The following is a 14946-nucleotide window of genomic DNA, read 5'->3' as shown; positions in this document are numbered from 1 at the left end:
GATGGGCCACGGGCCACCTGAACGAAACTTGCAGGCCACTGGTAGTCCATGGACCAGTTTGAGAAGCCCTGCATTAGTGTTTAAAGTGCTAATTAACATAAGCCCACCCCCAATATCTCAAAGACTGCCTCCTTCCCTGCACACTCTATTGGGCGTTATCAGCAAAGGACCCCTGCCCCTTGGTATGTCCAAGCCAAAACCCCTTTAAAAGCCATCCACGTTGGTGGCCGTCATTACATCTTTTGGCAGTGAATTCCACAGTTATAACTTCTTGCCTGTTCACTGGCAAAAACTACACAGGGGGGCAGCACTGATGGCTGCTGCCCACTGGGACTGGTGGAACGGAAGGCAGGGAGGCCAAACAGAAGGTGGAGCCAGAGACAATAACAGGCACAGCCAGAGCCAATGAGAAGCAAAGTCAACCAATTCTACTTTTGTCCCCACCCTCCTCTTCTTTGCTGCACAGTTCTACAAGGACAACACTGAAATGGAAGAAGCTGCCATCCCGTGGACTGGTTGTAAGAAGAGCAGAGTGAAGTTGGTCGGGCAGTGCCCTATTCTCCCTGATGGAACCGCCTCCACCGTGGGGCAGCAACAAAAGCAAGGAGCAGCAGCAACTGCAGTCTCCATGCGCCATGTCATATTTTTACTGGGCAGTGGTGCAGATTGGGCTGGAGGAGAAGCTCTGGCCTTCACGTGAGGCTAGTCCTTCATCTAGGAGTTTGTGAATGTGGTGTGGGTGTGGGTGTCTGTTTATTGCATTTATATCCCATCCTTTTTCTCCAAGGAGCTCAAATGGTTCTCACCCTGATTTAATCCCCACAACAAGCTGTGGATCAAGGGGTGGGGTGGGGTGGGGGTGAGGAGGGTGAGAGAGTACACAGGTGTCCAACCCTCTAACCACACTGATTTTTATGTGCATTTTGGCATCACGCAACCAGTTTCTTCCCAAATAAATTTGGTGTTCAGGTGGGAGCAGGGGCGGACTTAGTAACATTGCACCCTGAGTGAGAACAACATTTCCCCTCCGTCAAGTATTGAGTAGATTGTTGTTGTTGTTGTGTGCTCCCTTGGTGCCCCGTGTAGGGAAACTGCCCGCACCACCCTAAATCTGGCGCTGATCGGAGTGGGAAGATCCCCTCCCCCCATCCTCCCCTCCTGCCTAGAGCGAGATGGCAAATTCATGGACAGTGTTGATACATGGCATGGAATTGGATCCACAGATGGCATTGTGCCCAACCGCGCATATCCCAAGCCTGAACCCCACACTGTTAAAATCATTGGTGCTTTGACCACTTCTGCACCATACATCTAAAGCACATTTAACACGCATTTAAAGTACATAGCTTCGCCCAAAGAATCCTGGGAACTGTAGCTTGTTAAGGATGCTGAGAGCTGTAGCTCTGTGAGGGCTAAACTGCGACTCCCAGAAATCTTGGCTGTGGAGGGGGTGAGCCATGACTGTTAAAGTGGCATAAAAGTGCTTTAAATGTATGCTGTGGATGTGATCTGATGAGAACGGAACCGAGGAATGGTACTGTGGAATGGAGAGAGTCCAAGGATGCGATTCAATGTTATGTAGTGTGTGTGTGTGCAGTGAGGACTGCTGGTAGCCACAAGAAGAACTGGAGGAGCAAAACGAAGCCACTGAGCATAATTCTTCTGCAGCTCTGTTTCAGGGAAAATTTGCCCTTTCACAGTTGCTTAAGCGAAATGTCAGCCCCTTGCTAAACGGCTTCTGCCACATATGCTCCCTCTAAGGGAGCGGCTATAAATCAGGCAGCACTTAGTGGGAAAAAATCAGGTTCCAAGAAGGCAAAGCAGTGGGAGATGTCTTTAAGAGAGGGAAGGGGAAAAGCTGGGGGTTTCTCCTGTGTTTGAGTTTATTATTCGGCCCAGCAGTGATGAAATTCATCATTTATTGTCAACCCTCCCTCCCCCGTGTGCCCTCTCTCTTCTCCCATTTTCTAACAGGAGACAAAGCAAGGGGGAGAAAGAAAGCCTAGTAGCAATTGCAATCAAGTCTGTGTAAATTTGGCCCCTCCGTGTCCTCTTCACAAAGCTGGACAAAGGCTTCCAGGCTGGTGTCTCAGCTGGGAATCGAGATACCACAGCTGTAGCCAATGCCAACTCCGTTCCCATCAATATGGTGCGGCCCCTGGCAACCTGCTTATAGCCATCTCCCATCTTCCTCACAAAAGACGGGAGCAAACAATACCTTCTCGAGACTCTCTTGCCCACCAAAATCTTAAATATTTCATTAGATTATTCCCCCCCCCACCCTTTTCTTTTCTCAGCTCAGGCAGGGAAAGGAAGAAGAATAAAAGAAGCCAGATCTCAAAGCTGGAGACAGACAATAGTTTTGTTTTTGCTTTTTTTAAAGCAAGTGGAAAGTGGTTGGAAAAAGCTTCTACTTCCCATGAGGTATGTGACACATTAATTTCCATTCCTACAGTTGGTCAAACAGGTTTATTCATTTGGCTTTTTGGAAATGAGATCAAAACCTGCGCAACCTGCTTAATGGAAGCAGAAGTAGAATGTGCACACAGAAGGAGGCACTCTGGAGAAAGATGGTTGGCATGTTTTTCTGGGAAGGTGGTCCCATAGCAAGGATGCCACAGAGGAGGTTTTACTCTGCTCACTGATGGAAGACATCTTGCTAAAAAACAGTGCATGGAACAGGGTGATGCCCCCAGTTCTGAGAAACGCATCCACATTTAATCAAGGGGGTGGAGAAACTATTAGGAAGGTTAGACTAAGAGGCAGTGACTGTTCCAAGGTCACTCTGTGAGCGTCATCGCTGAGTGGGGATTTGAACCCTGGTCTCTCATGTCTTAGTTCAACACTCTAACCACTGCATCACATTGGCTCATAGTCATGTCTATTAATTTCAATGGGTCTGGTCTGAGTAGGAGTAACATCTGATACAACCCATGGTTTTTATTTTTTTATATATTTTATTGTATGATGGTTTTTTATATATAAAAAACTTTGGTAGCATTTTTATTTTAATACTGTATAGAAGCTGTCTTGTGAGGTTACTCCAAAAGGTGTCTTATAACTCCAAAAGGTGTCTTATAACCCTTTCAGTTATCCAAATATGGTTTGCAAATCTTTGAAATAAAGACAGTATAATTATACAGGCATAGGCATTAGATACGTTGTAAGCTTATATGTTATATTAAACATTCTCAAGTTTTTTGTTTTATAAGAAGCAAATTGTGATGGTCAGATTACTAACACTTCAGAAGGCATGCCATTGATGCAACAATTGTGCATTAGTGGTGGATATCTATAAACATCCTCACATCATTCTGCTTTATGAGTTCTGCGATGCTTCCCCAATGTTAGCGCATTATTACCAGCTGGAGGGGCACTCTTGCACTAGAATGCAACAAAAGTTGGGACAAAGAACAACCACCCTGGATCATCTATGGTATGGAAAGTTTCAGGCATATATTATGAGGGACATGCACTGCTGGTTGCAAATGAAGCAGTATGTCTGCCCCCAAACCTTTGCAAGGACAAACAGTGTTGAAAGAGGGATGATGTATAACCACCCCAAATACTATCACCAGCACAAATAATCATGAATTCACAATAAAAGTAATGTCTAGGAATAAGCATGAAAGGTGCTTTGTAATAAGCTCCATTTAGTAACCTTAAGAATGCATCCTTTGGTATCCAGTAGGCATTTAACAGAGATGAAAAACTTTTTCAGTAACTGAATCAGTATTGGTTATTGCTGAACTTGACTTTGCATTGTTTTATAGGCTTTTTCTTGTACTCAGTACTGTGATTCTGTGTAATGCTGGTGGTCAGCAAAAGATGTTTAAAGACTCTCTCAAGGCAAACCTTAAAAAATGTAATATCAACACTGACAATTGGGAAACACTGGCCTGCAAGCACTCCAATTGGAGAACAACCTTTACCAAAGGTGTCATGGACTTTGAAGACACTCGAACTCAGAATGCAAGGGAGAAACATGCTAAGAGGAAGGCACACTTGGCAAATCCACACTGTGATCAACTCCCGCCTGGAAACCTATGTCCCTATTGTGGAAGGACATGTGGATCCAGAATTGGCTTCCACAGTCACCTATTGACTCACTCTTAGACCATGTTCATGGAAGACAATCTTACTTGGCTACAAGTGATTGCCAAAGAAGAAGTCTGCAGCAAAATGTGTATATTGGTGAGTTTTTTTGTTGAATTTTTAAACACAATGTTATTAATTTCCCTCTTTTATTTACATTAAGACTGTATTGTTCCTTGGAATGGTTTGACCCAAGTTCATGCATTTTGTTTGATTTAAGTTATTTAGTGCTGTGATGAATACACTTTTGAAAATGGGGCGGGGGAGGATGTCTTAACAGGTCAGCATTCAAGGAAGGGCAGAGAGGCTCTAGCAATGATGACTGGAATGATAAAAGGTATTACAAATACACAAGTGTCCTTATTTCGCTTTGTGAATAGATGGAGATGTGGCATTCCGTCTGCCAAATAAGCATTCTATCTTCTTTAGCATCAGGAAGAAATGCAGATGGTTGTCTCATTCTGCCTTTGGTTGATTGTCATCCAATGCCCTTTTAAAATGTGGGCTTTTTTAAAATTTTGGTGTGGTGGTTAATTCGGTTGTTTCTGTTTTTATTTTGATTATGTATTCTGTATTTTTATATTTTTATATTGTGATTTTATCTTGTGAACCACCCAGAGACCTGCAGGTGTAGGGCGGTATACAAATTTTAATAATAATAATAATAAATAAATAATTTATTATTATTATTCTGGTCCCCCCCCCCCCAGATTATATAGTTTAACTTTACCCAGTAGGTAACCTTTCAAATGAGCTAAGGTTAACCAAAATATCCAGTTTCATCTCTTAAACACATCTTAATAACTTTGCCACTCTATATTACTAAATGACCTCAAATGGCGCTCTCTTCTTCTCTCTCCTCCTCGCCTTCCCCTTAGCTGTCCCCCTTCAACATCACTTGGCTTGGGTTTAAGTTGGCTTCAAGTGATAGCACAATAGCATCTTGCATTCTTTGTTTCACCCTTGATTTATCCACCCTCTTGAAGGACTCTAATGAATAATTCAGAATGATGTGAGATTATGGGAAGGGTCTTGCTCCCCTCCATCACCCTCCTCCTCTCCAACCTTTAAGCCCTTACTCCCCCCCACCCCACCCACACAGCGACCAAGAGGACTGCCCCTCGACCCCTCTTTGCTGTCAGTTTGATAAATATAATCTATTGCCAATTAAAACCTCGTTCGCTGTCTCTCCTCGTGCAAGGGAGCACCTCGTTAACGTCTTCTTAGTAGGGTGACTCCCAGGAACTCTAGCAATTATTGATTGCGGATAATAGAAGGCTTGTATGTCCCCCCACCCCACCCCCACCCTGGGTCAGTTCAGCAATGCACATTGGCATGTAAATAGGTTATTCACCCAACATTACTTTTTGATAGAAAAATGACCACGGAATGCTTTGATTTTGGACCTTCTCTTGTTCCTATGCTCACAATGAAATCAATAGTCTCATTGCAGTGCAAAAACTTTATTTATAATTTAACTCTCCTCTTTTCTCCCCATCCCCACTCCTTAACAACACAATTGCATTTTCAGACACAAACTTTCTGATAAACTGCTATTTGTTTTCAAAGAGTGAAGTAACTAAAATAATGTACACTGAAAATAATGTACACTGGATGCATATCATAGACATCACACTTGATTAGTGGGACTTTGAGGTTAAATGGCCATTGGACAGTGTGGTATAGCAGATAGAGTAGCCTTGTACTGGGGAGACATTGGCTGAAATCCGTACTCACCCTAGAGCTAACTAGGATAACTTGGCGCAGGCTATCTATCAGCCGAAACTACCTTATAGGACTGTGAGGATAACATGGGAAGAAATCTAGGCATGAGCCAAGCTAGACCCTGTGTTTGTCATCTGAGGTCCTTTTCTCCATGCACCCCTATTCTGAGGGCTTTTTCAGTTGCGCTTATGGAATGCTCTCCCCAGGGAGCCACGCCTGGAACAATTATTGCCTGTTTTTAGGCACCAGCCAAAAACATTTTTATTTATTCAGGCTTTGGCTTTTAATTTGGGGGATAATGTCCATGGCCTCTTTTTATTGTTCATTCTTTTAGTGGTGTGGGTTGAATCTGTCCTTTTTTATATAAAATTATATATAGGTATTTTAGGTTCTTGTTTTATTGTGGTCCTTACATTTAGTTTTAATGTTTCTTGTTCTTACATTGTAAGTTGCCTTGAAGCACTTTCGTGTAAAAAGCAATGAAATAATGATGATGATGATGATGATGTCCTCTTGAGCTCTGTCGAATGCAGTTAGTAACAGGAACAGTGGTGACCATTCAGCAAAATAGCATAGTTACACCTGTCTTTACTATCCACTGGGTGTGAAGGAGATGCAACAGGGATACCTGAAGCCACTGTTAACTGAATGGCTCAGACTGAAAAAGGCAGATCTGTCTGCAAGTTCAAGGGAGCCCGCAAGGGTCAGTTTTCAGTCAACTACCTGGGATGCTACAGCCAAAAACAGGTGTAGCTTGGTGTGTAAAATGGAAGGCTCCAGAGCTGAGTGCTGTTTAGCTCTGAGGCCCAGTCTTCAGATTTTAGTTATGTGTCTTGAGGTGCAGGTTATTCATTCGCAATGGGAAGCTGAGGGAGAAGGGTGAAAGAAACACTGTTCATTCTCGGAGACTTTCTTCTCCATTTCTGTTTTTCAAGTGCAAGGGGGCAAAGGGCAGGGTCAGGGGAGAAGCCACCCAACTAATATGGGGCAACCATTCTCCCCAAGCCAACTTTAGCCCTACCAGTCATGTAAGGTGTGCAGATGTTCAGAGCAATTTTCTGCAGGCCTAGATAGTGAATAGCATAAACCCTTGCACAGAAATTGAGCCTCTAGGAGTGAGGTGAGGTCAGATACAAGTCGTCCCCTGGCAGGAAAGGCATTTATCTCTCCTCTTAGCAACTGTCTGTGCCTCTCAAAGGAGAGATCTCTTCTTTGCTTACTGCTGCCATGCACAATGAGGGTGGGTGCGTGGGTGGGAGTGAGTGAGTGATGGATGGATGGATAGATAGATAGATAGATGATAGATATACAGATAGATAAGGAAAGCCGTTTAATAGAGTCTGGGGCAAAAGCAGGGGGGAAGCCTTCGTTGCTACAGAGCAAAACCCCTTTTGGTAACCATGAAGGTGACTTTTGCCTCTCTTCCTTTCTGAAGCTGTTTACCCCACGCTTGATTTGAAGCCCCCAGAGCAAGGATGAAGCCTCCAGGGTCTCCCGTCCTCCTCCAAACAGTTATTCTTTAACTTCGGGAAGGCCCTTGCCCTCTGTTGTTTGCCTGACTGGCGTGCCAAAGGAGACAGCAAACGGTGCGGCTGTTTATCTGCCCGTCAGTCAATAACACAGCATCCCTTGCCCCCAGAGGTCACCAAAGGGGGCTGGCACCTTTAACCCATGGAGCTCAGCTCCCTCTTTGCTCTCCTTAGCAATTCACCCGGCTGTCAGTAATTCAGGCAACTGGTTTATTCAGCTGAGATCTCCCGATTTCAAAAGATAATCTGGGAATAATTGGGACTTAAGGAACTGGTGGGAATCTTGATTTTCTTCTGTGCTGCCATTCACCCCACACGGGTGGACATCTTATTCTGTTCTAATTTGGTGGGCTTACTGAACCAAGATGGCCGTGATTCTGCTTTGAGTGCAAACTTGCCAGTCACAGGGCAGGATTGAGAGCTGTGAAACTAGTTACGATAGCTCAAGGAGGTGTGGGAAGGGCTGCATGTAGGCGTGGGCCCATATATTTAAAGCACCATTATAACAATAAAAAAGTTATTGCTTCCCCCAAAGGATTGTGGGAACTGTAAAGGGTGCCAACCGCCTATTTCACTCACAGAACTGCAGCTCTCAGAGTTTCCCGGGAAGAGGGAGAACTACAAAACATAGCAGTTTGTGACACGGCTCCCTTCTCACTTAAAAACAGAATTCATATTGGTGAAGGCTGGGTTCCGATTGCTCCCTTTTTGCCTGACAGAAGCGCAGCACTTTAACAGCTCACATGGCTGATGCCTCTTAGAGGGTTCCTCCATAGGCAGAAAAGTCTGAGGATCATCAGTGCAAGGGGGGAATTATTATTATTTTTCATAATAGTGAAGAAAAGGTCCAGCAAGTTCTGCACTTCTATAGGTTTGCGGGGTTGTTTTTTTTGCTAGATATAGCCTGATTTGAAATATTAAGATTATTTGGAAGGCTGCCACCTCAGGCAAAAAAAAAGGGGGGGGTCTGTGGAATTTTGAGTGAGTTTCAGTGAAACTAGCAAAGTTCGTCAGGGCTAAGGATTTTCTGGTTACTAGGTATGGGGTGTACTTTGGAACTTTTCACCTCAGGCACCAAAATGTTTAGGGCTGGTCTTACCCTCAAACATGCAGGCTGGTATTTTCCGTGCCTTCCCTTCTTTGGTCATTGAACAACATGAAGTTACAGGCCTTTGTAGATCTGAACATTTTCATTACTTTGGCAGCATTAGGTTTTGTTTTTTTAACTTCACCAAATATGGTCAGGTGGTAACAAATTAACACCTTTTGTGTTTTAAAGTTCAAAAGGTCTTTTCTGTTCTCTCTGCCTCCTGAAAAGCTCCAGGGCACATTACCAGCACACCGTCCCCAAAAGTTTAATATGAGAGAGAAACGTGGCCCACACTCTGAACACTGCACCCTTGACACGCCTAAGGAGAGGCAAATGCTCCTCTCTCTTTTGTTGCTGCAAAACATCCAGCCAAGAGGCGTCTCCGAAATTACAAGCCTTTCCATCATCAACTCCTAAAGTGAAAATCTCCCCATCTTTGATTTATTCCATTCTTTCCCCCTCCTTCCGCTTTAAGCGATGAAGTGATGCCCGTGGGTTTGGAGAAACCCATCTTAATAGAGTGCTGGAAATTATAAGTCAATGGGGCGATGGGCTTAAACAAAGGGAGCCCCTGAACAGGACAAATTAAACAACACCTGAATTGATGAACAAACTGGTTATTGCACAGATTCATTCTCCCTAGGCCCACCCCGTTTAAAAAAGTCCTTTTCTTCCTGCTTTCCCCCTCCTTTTACCGCCTGAGAGTCAGTCCTAATGAATAAGGTGCAATTGGAGTTTAATGGGCCGCGGCGGAGGGGCCTACCATCTGATCGCCGTGGCAACCGATCCTTTCTCAAGATTTTTTAAACAGTCTGAAATGTGCTTTTATTGTCTGCTTAAAATGTGTCATGTGAGCCCCAATGGTGGTGGGCGCTTGTATGTATCAATTTGTTTCTGTCTTCTAGGCAGCCCTTCGTGTGGGCTATGAATATATGTTGGGGGGTGGGGAGGGGGGCTCACCCAGGCACAGAGAGAATGGGCCCAGCTGATTTGGGATCCAGGGATACCAAGCACCACTATGCTTTGGAATGGTGACATATGGTCCCAATCTGACCTAAGCCGTAGCCTTTAATAGCTAAACTCGTACCTCTGCACAAGGGCCAGGCATTGTCCTTTTCTTTTAATTGCCATCTATTCATCCCATGGCCAAGTAAACTTTTCCATACCTCCTTTCTTTTTTTAAAAAAAGAGAGAGAGCGGGTGGGGCGGGGGCTAAGCATCAAATGTTGACCACTGAAAGAGCATGGTGGAGTGGGGATGTTGAAAGAAAGAAAGAAATAACAAAATCCACCAGCTCTTTGTGTTTGCTTTCTACTTGGTTCAAGAGACTTAACAGAAGGGGTAAGGTCACCTCTGAACCACACATCTGAAGCACATGGCTTCCCCTAGAAGCATCATGGGAACTGTAGTTTGTTATGTAGTTTTCTCTGCAAGAAAAATGCAATCAGTTTGGTGACACCTGTATTTGCTAGGCAAGAGGGCAGAACACTTGTGAGAACATCAGCTTCTTTGCATGTCAATTAAATAAAGTTCCTGACATTTGTTAAGGAAACCGCTTTGCTGGACCATAGCTCCTGTCCCAACTAGCTGTTCCAATAACATGTTGGAGACTTCAGTTAACTAGCAGTTCCCAAGATTCTTTAGGGGAATCTATGTGCTTCAAATATATGGCATGGATGTATTCTGAAAAACAAATTGATAGAGCAAGTGGTCTGTTCTGTGGCGTTCTTGTGGGCAGTGACAAACTAGTTGCCACTCTGGCCCAGTCGTATGAAAATATTAAGGTTGGGTTTCTAAATGTGATTTCTGCCAGCATCCTTTAACTTGCAAACTATTGCCTTCCAGTGGTTAGAAAAATAGAAAGCTGTGCTATACTAAGGCTGCAAACATACAAAAACGTGTATGTCTTTCCCAAAGAATCCTGGGAAATGTAGTTTGCTTCTCACAAAGCTATGATTCCCAGTACCCTGCACAAGCTTCCATTCTCTTGGTTCTTTGCAGGAATTCATGTGCTTTCTATTTTCCTAACCACCCAGCATCTCCAGGTAGGGCTGGGAAATGCATCTACTGTATCTGAAACCCTAGAAAGCTACTACCAGTCTGTGTAGACAATACTGAGATGCTGGGGACTGATTAGCAGGTATGCCAGTTCAAATCCTATTGGTAAATGCAAATGGTTGTACCACACATTCATATATCTAGAATAGTATCTTTCACAGAGGAAAGGTTTTAGCTCAGAGGTCCCAGGTAGTGCTGGGAATTTCCTTGTCTGGAAAATCCTGGAGAGCCATTGCCAGCCATAGAATCATAGAATCCAAAACTTCATCAAAATTTGTTTGTCTGAGTTTGTCACTTTCAGTGTACAGACACAGGCTTGGCCTGGACGGTCTTCCTGTTATATACCTGCTGGGATTGACATGGCATCTGACCCTCACCGGAATCTCATAGCTCTCCTGACAGGTGATTTGGTCTGCAGCCACAGTGTGGAAATAAAAGATGAGGTTGCCCACCAAATACCAGGCACTCTACTATTCAAATTAAGCCTCAGTGTTTTTCTTACAATCCCCTTCTCAATGAATTAATCAATTTTAATCCAGCATGTAAATTCTCAAAACTTTCTTATTTGTTAATTCAAGCAAGTAAACTACTGCTCTCACTTCATTACAAACAGTATTTCTACCTGCAACACACTTGAGCAAACCTGCTCCTCAATTAATCAACTAGAAGGGTTACTGTTAACTATTACTGCTGCTATTCTGGGCTTCTGCTGCACCAGGGTTTACACCAGTGTAATAGAGTTGTAATTCAAATGCAGACAGTAACAGCTGTCGAGACATAGCAGCACCGACAGCCACTCCCATAGTACCTTTCAAAATTCTGCCATTCCCTACCAACCACAGTGATGCACATTGATGAGGCACATTCGCCCGACAGGGAAGGCACCAATTGAGAAGTGCCACAACCATGATGACGTGACCTTTCATGGTTCACACCCCTTGACACATAATTTACCAACCTGCTGCCAGGCACTGCCCACAGTGTTTTCTCCTTTGGAGGCTGTGTGCGGCTAAAAAGCTTCTTATGTTCTTCTTCTTTGGCGATCACTCATAGCAGAGTAAGATTGTCTTCCATGAACACAGTCTCAACAGTGAGTCCGTAAGTGACTGTGGAGGCCAATTCTGGATCCATACGTCCTTCCGCAATAGGGACATAGGTTTCCAGACGGGACCTGATCACGGTGAAGGTTTGCCAAGTGTGCCTTCCTCTCAGCACATTTCTCCCTTTCATCCCGAGTTTGAGCATCTTCAAAGTCCATGAAACCTTTAGTAAAGGCTGTTCTCCAATTGGAGCGCTTGCAGGCCAGTGTTTCCCAATTGTCTTTGTTTATACTACATTTTTTTTATTTGCCTTGAGAGAGTCTTTAAACCTCTTATGTTGACCACCAGCATTACACTTTCCATTTTAAAGTTTGGAATAGAGTAGTTGCTTTGGAAGACGATAATCAGGCATCCCCACAACATGACCAGTTGAATGAAGTTGATGTTGAAGAATCATTGCTTCGACAATGGTGATCTTTGCTTCTTCCAGTACACTGGCATTAGCTCGCCTGTCTTCCCAAGTGATGTGTAATTTTTTTCAGAGACACTGTTGATGGAATCTTTCGAAGGGTTGGAGATGGCGTTTATAATTGGTCCATGTTTCACAAGCGTACAGTAAGGTTGGTAGTACAATAGCTTTGTAAACAAGCATTTTTATTTCCCTGTGAATGTCCAGGTCTCCAAACACTCTGCCCTTCAATCAGGAGAAAGTTGCACTTGTAGAGCTCAGGCGATGCTGGATTTCAGCATTAACGTCAACCCTGTGGAAAGACCGCTGCCCAGGTTCAGGATAAGTGATTGACATTTTACAGCGTTACATACACCGTTAAGTTGGATTTGTGGCACTGCAGAGGATAGCCATCATGGCTAGTAGTCATCATTAGTTTTATCTTCCATGCTTGTAAGTGCTAAATTCAGATCTGCGTAATCAACAGCTGGGACAGTCTACCTGCAGATGCATTCTTAGATTTCAGATTCACCACATACCATTTCCAAAATTTGCATGCCTGGTCTTTGTTAATCTGTTCCCATGATCGGTTTCTTTCTCTTTTTTATTTTTTAACTTTCCCACGAGTAGACTAGGTAGGTGTCTATGGCAGTAAAAGATAATCAGATTTGCATGGGATTGGATTTTGCCTTCTGCGCCTCAGAGGCAAATTTCCCCTGCCAGAGCTTTTATTGCAGCTACTTGCATCTGAAAGCAATTGCTGTAATCTGACTGCTGAGAAGGTTTGAGGAGGGGGCTGCTGTTGGGATGATCGGATAAGGAAAGCAAGGGTTGTTTTTTTTTTTAACAAAGAGGGGGGAGATAGGAGGGTACCTGGAGCTGTTGCTACTTAACGAATGCCAGTGCATAGGCCAGGCAGATTATTATTTTAGAGCAGGCACCACGTCCCAATGTCTCTACAGAATGAATTGACAGCAGGCCAAGTAAGAAAAGCAAATGCTGGAAGTGACGTCAATACACTCGTCAAACTTCTTGACCTTTATCATGCTCGGGCGCTTCAAAGCTGCTCCTCACTGTCTTTCCCTCATTAGCTAATTACAAGGACTGTTTTCCCTGGTATCCTTTCCAAGCAATCAAACGAGCACAGTCTATAAACTAGGAAGGGAAATGACTTTCCTTCTGGGTCTGAGGATGGCTCACAACACAGGGTCTGTCTTCCTGCATAATCAGTTTTATGGCACACTGCAAATGTGCATTTGCCCCTCATTGCTGCCCAGTCTGCATGTCTTTACTCCAAGGCTACACACCTTTTGGAAATCTAGCCCATTTCCCAAAGCTCCAAAAGAAACTGTGCGATGTTTTTAGCCTCAGGAAATGTTATTCTCCTTACCCTTAGAACCTTCCCTGATATCTACAAATGCAGTGTAGAAAGTGGTTTCAGAAATGACTTGGGTGATTATTTTGAATTTTTTTCTATCATCTGTGGCAAGTACCACAACTCTGTCCTTATAACCTTTGGCACCATACACACCTTACATTTAAAGCACATCCTCTGCCCTCAAAGAAACTTGAGAACCACAGGTTGTTAAAGACGCTGGGAGTTATAGCTCTGTGAGGGGGCAAACTACAATTCCCAGGTTTCTATTTTGTTTGTGCAGAGGTGGGGATTTACTTTAATTGTATGCAGCCAAAGGGGTTGTATCCAATGATAGAGCTACTCAGAATAGATCCACTGAAGTTAAGAGACAGGACTTAACATAGGTCCATTAATTTCAACGATTCTATTCTGGATAGACCTTAATTGGACTCGGCTCACACATTACAGCAAGGCAAACTGTGGGTTAGCATGAATAAACAAACAAACATGTGCTCCTGTGTGGAATTGAGGAATTTGTGAGAGTTTTAAAATGGCTGCTAATATGTTTATCCCAATCTGACCATTTTTGTTCTAGCAAGCTATTTCCCTTCCTTTGTGGCAGATTTTGTGTGAGAAATATAAGGTTGAATCCGACAAAGGGTATGTTTATATCAGTGGTTTAAAATCCAGCAAGGTAATTCCCCCCTGCTGCATTGCAAGCTGCATTTGCTTGGTGTTGTTCACATCAGAGAGGGCGGTAGGGATGTCTTTACCTGATACACATGACCTTTTCTGTTTCCCCTCTCCTGCAACCCCCTGGAACTTGTATTCATAAAGTCAGTGGTCTCGAATGCACACACCATTCTTAACTATGAAGTGAATGCAGCTTAAGTTTTCTAGTGGGATTGAAGCTGGTTTGAGGGGGGGAAACCCTGTATCAAACAGCGGTATTTGTCACAAAATGACAGGATCAACATGGATTGGAGCTAACATGTGTACACAGCTTCAAAAACTAGCAGTGGGAGAGCACTGGTTGTGGAGTAAGTGATAACTGGAACCTTAAGTCGTACTGAGAGTAGAACCAATGCGATCAATGGGTTTAAGTTAGTCACGGTTGATGTTTAAGCCTACTTATTTCAGTAGGTCCATTCTGAGTATGACTGAACTCACATTCAGCCCATAGTACTGTGAATTACAGGATCGGATCCGCAACTACCCTAAGGCTGCGTTGCAACTGCAGAGCCAGTGTGGCACAGTCAAGAGTGTTGGGCTTGGGAGACCAGGGTTCAAATCCTCCCACAGCCATGAAACTCACTGGGTGACCTCGGGCCAGTCACAGTCCCTTGGCCTAATCTACTTCACAGGGTTGTTGTGAGGATAAAATTGGGGATAGGAGAACCACACATGACACCTTGAGCTACATGGAGGAAAGGTGGGATGCAAATGTAACAAAGAAAGAATAACCCTATAACTAATTTACCTGGGAACAAGTCCTGCTGAGCTCAACGGGGCTGACTTCTGAGTAGACACGGAGTAGACACTGTGAAAGCTGAAGAGGCTGTTGGCCAAGACATGTTTTTCACAGTGATCCCTCTTGACCCACG

The 14946-nt window shown here is 43.9% G+C and overlaps 1 protein-coding gene and 1 long non-coding RNA gene across 2 annotated transcripts in view; one reads left to right on the top strand and one right to left on the bottom strand.

Annotated features, from left to right (window-relative positions):
* PERM1 (PPARGC1 and ESRR induced regulator, muscle 1) overlaps positions 1-14930 on the bottom strand; it is a 90091-nt gene extending 75161 nt beyond the window's left edge. The window contains exon 1 of the mRNA XM_082230025.1: positions 14823-14930. The gene's annotated coding sequence lies outside the window, so the exon portion shown is untranslated. The remainder of the gene's footprint in view (positions 1-14822) is intronic.
* Positions 476-14946, top strand: part of LOC309536555 — a 199205-nt gene continuing 184734 nt past the window's right edge. Inside the window, exons 1-4 of the long non-coding RNA XR_014221614.1 lie at positions 476-518; positions 2298-2424; positions 3774-4194; positions 12214-12438. This is a non-coding gene — a long non-coding RNA (uncharacterized lncRNA). The remainder of the gene's footprint in view (positions 519-2297; positions 2425-3773; positions 4195-12213; positions 12439-14946) is intronic.

Source organism: Podarcis vaucheri (genome assembly GCF_965113315.1).
Source record: "Podarcis vaucheri genome assembly, chromosome: 7".
Taxonomy (NCBI): domain Eukaryota; kingdom Metazoa; phylum Chordata; class Lepidosauria; order Squamata; family Lacertidae; genus Podarcis; species Podarcis vaucheri.
Note: the sequence above shows the minus strand (reverse complement) of the source record. Positions and strands in the feature narration are given on the sequence as shown.